Source organism: Saccopteryx bilineata, chromosome 7 (genome assembly GCF_036850765.1).
Source record: "Saccopteryx bilineata isolate mSacBil1 chromosome 7, mSacBil1_pri_phased_curated, whole genome shotgun sequence".
Classification (NCBI taxonomy): Eukaryota; Metazoa; Chordata; class Mammalia; order Chiroptera; family Emballonuridae; genus Saccopteryx; species Saccopteryx bilineata.
In genome coordinates, this window is record NC_089496.1 from 60,268,625 (window position 1) to 60,272,056 (window position 3,432).

The 3,432-nt window shown below is 44.8% G+C and overlaps 1 non-coding gene across 1 annotated transcript; it reads right to left on the reverse strand.

Moving 5' to 3' along the window:
* Window positions 1–2,632: 2,632 nt before the first annotated feature.
* On the reverse strand, window positions 2,633–2,708 carry TRNAP-GGG (transfer RNA proline (anticodon GGG)). Its single transcript has one exon. It is a non-coding gene; the product is annotated as a tRNA-Pro (tRNA).
* Window positions 2,709–3,432: the final 724 nt, after the last annotated feature.

Below are 3,432 nucleotides of genomic sequence, written 5' to 3' on the forward strand. Positions count from 1 at the left end.
ATTGGTCACCTTAAGAATTAGGATGATGCTCAAGTCCAGTGGTCCCCAACCTTTTTTGGACCACGGACAGGTTTAATGTCAGAAAATATTTTCACCGACCGGCCATTAGGGTGGGACAGATAAATGGGATAAATGTATCATGTGACCAAGACAAGTGTCAAGAGTGAGTCTTAGATGGATGTCACAGAGGGAATCTGGTCATTTTTAAAAAATAAAACATCATTCAGACTTAATATAAATAAAACGGAAATAATGTAAGTTATTTATTCTTTGTCTGCGGACCGGTACCAAAGGGCCCACGGACCGGTACCGGTCTAGGGGTTGGGGACCACTGCTCTAGTCTAACCAAATGAGCCACCTTGCCAAGGCAAAGGGGTTTTTTTCTTTTTCTTTTTTTTTAATTTTCTTTCGTTTTAATGACTCTGACCCGCTTACTAGCCAAACTACAATGAGATCACTAACAGTTCCTTGTCTTAACAGTTTACAGCTTGGTTGATAAGCCCATAAAATACTAGAAGATGTCCCATTCATCGGGTATTCAAACTTTGTATCTACACTTTGTATCCACAGCCCTAGACACAATGTATCTAGGTGTCCTTCTTAAGAGCATGTTAGTTTTTATCTCAATCAGTGCTTCCCAACTATAAAAAAAAAAGGAACCAATTAAAAATAAATAAGCCACAGGAGTTTAAATTATTTTAGGACCACTGGTGATCAGTGACAGTATTAAATCCATATCCAATTGAACTCAGTTCACTTTACCTTTTTTTTTTTTTTTTTAATCCTCATTTGGAAACCTATCTGCACTTGTATTTTATGGCAAAGACTTAGTTAAAATCATATTCTTTTTTTTTTTTTTAAATCATATTCTTTTGAGGAGTTAGCTTTACACATGATCAAAACAGGCAAGTGAGAATGAAAAATCTTTCAAGAATTAGAGTAATTAAAGCAACATGTTACTACAGCATCTAGCATGTGAAGACAGTTTTAGATATTCCATTTCCTCTTAGGTGATGATTGAGTAAATGAAATTTTATAATAAGCCAGTATGTCAAAATGTGGCAGAAATTTCTGGAAAGAAGTAAGATCTGCTCTTAGTTCAGTGTCAGAATGGCTATCCAGTAAGACCGGGGGGGGGGGGGGGTGTCCCAGTTCCTCCTGGGAATCTGGAGAAATTGCTTCCAAGCCCTTTTAGTTCATTAATATTAAATAGGTATTCTTTAGTGTCACCAGAGTCCGACCGGGCAAGAAACCCACTGTGCTCTTGGCCTTATCCCTATTCAAATTCCGAAATGTTTGCTGGTAAAAATTACCAGCATGAACATTGTCAGGAACTCTTACAATACTAATAGTGTTCCATCGTCATCTCTTTCAGGGTTTTTTTGTTTGTTTGTTTGTTTGTTTGCATTTTTCTGAAGCTGGAAACAGGGAGAGACAGTCAGACAGACTCCCACACGCTCCCGACCGGGATCCATCTGGCACGCCCACCAGGGGGCGATGCTCTGCCCATCCTGGGCGTCGCCATGTTGCGACCCTCCTGGGTGTTGCCATGTTGCGACCAGAGCCACTCTAGCGCCTGGGGCAGAGGCCACAGAGCCATCCCCAGCGCCCGGGCCATCTTTGCTCCAATGGAGCCTTGGCTGCGGGAGGGGAAGAGAGAGACAGAGAGGAAGGCGCGGCGGAGGGGTGGAGAAGCAAATGGGTGCTTCTCCTATGTGCCCTGGCCGGGAATCGAACCCGGGTCCTCCGCACGCTAGGCCGACGCTCTACCGCTGAGCCAACCGGCCAGGGCATCTCTCTCAGGTTTTATAAGTCAAGTTTCTTCTCCCAAATTATACCCATATGTTTCTTCATGTGGGTTTTCCCAGAAAAACACCTCAGTATATACTCAAGTGGTAACATTTTTAGACTTCTGGTCAAAATGAAACCCAATTGTTTCTAATAGTTTTCTCATGTCAGGCATCAAGTGAAAGCAGTTTATTTTTTTTTTTTTTTTTTTTTAAGCATAATGCATGAACTCTTCCAACAAACCTTGAACCTTCACTAGTAACCCAGAACTGTGCTGGGCTTTGGAAAACACAAGAGGACTGACATTCCCTCCCACTGTCCTCAAACTCACAATCCAAGAGGAAGTCACACCTGTAAAATCGGGGACACATTTTCAGAATAACCCAACATATTTCTGTGATAATGGGAGTATTCACTAATATATTACTTAATACCTGTAAGGAGTTTTTTGTTGTTGTTTTGTTTTTGTTTTTAATGAAACATTTTGTTTCAATCTGCTGATGAAGTTGTTTTTGTTTGTTTGTTTGTTTGTTTTTGCATTTTTCTGAAGCTGGAAACAGGGAGAGACAGTCAGACAGACTCCCGCATGCGCCCGACCGGGATCCACCCGGCACGCCCACCACGGGGCGACGCTCTGCCCACCAGGGGGCGATGCTCTGCCCATCCTGGGCATCGCCATGTCGCGACCAGAGCCACTCTAGCGCCTGGGGCAGAGGCCACAGAGCCATCCCCAGCGCCCGGGCCATCTTTGCTCCAATGGAGCCTTGGCTGCGGGAGGGGAAGAGAGAGACAGAGAGGAAGGTGCGGCGGAGGGGTGGAGAAGCAAATGGGCGCTTCTCCTATGTGCCCTGGCCGGGAATCGAACCCGGGTCCTCCGCACCCCAGGCCGACGCTCTACCGCTGAGCCAACCGGCCAGGGCTTTTTTGTCTGTTTTTGTTTCGTTTTTTGACAGGGCTGTTTTGGTGCGAAAGATTTCCCGTTGATCTGAGTCAGAGCCGATGAACCAAGATGCAATATAGCACGATCTTTTATTACCTTAGCATTCCAAGAGAGCAGAAACAAGGCTGCGAAACAGAAAAGGGTCAGGTAAGGTGGGAGCAAAATTACTAGGCTATTTTTAGGTTGCCTCAAAGATGTTCCACAGTCAACTCTTGAAAGAGACTCACTCGGCTTTCAGTGAAGAAAGATTTTTGGAGCAGAATTAGCTCCACGAAGAACACCGCCCGGTATATGCTAAGTGCTCGGTAAATGTTAGGTGCTTAGTAATCATGGCAATAATATTGGTATTATCTATCACTGTTCAGCATTACCCACTTCCCACCTCCACCCTCGTTTCTACAGCTCTGCCTCAATCTGCCCTCTCCGGATCTCCTGTCTTCAATGGATGAACCATTTCTTCTTCCTTTCTATTCAATACATTTCTACAGCCAACATTTTCTGGGTGGGGTGGGTGGTGGTGGTGAGCGGGGGGAGTCTTGTCATGACTTGAATTCCTCAGACATCCGCTCTCCTGTTCGTAAATTTCTCCCCTTATTGACATTGTCCCTTTTGGCTAGAAGAGCCGTCTTTCCTCTATGGCCGTTTCCTCCCAAGTCCCTCTTTCAGCTACTGAAGTTTAACACGCGCCCCCTCCTTCACGCTGT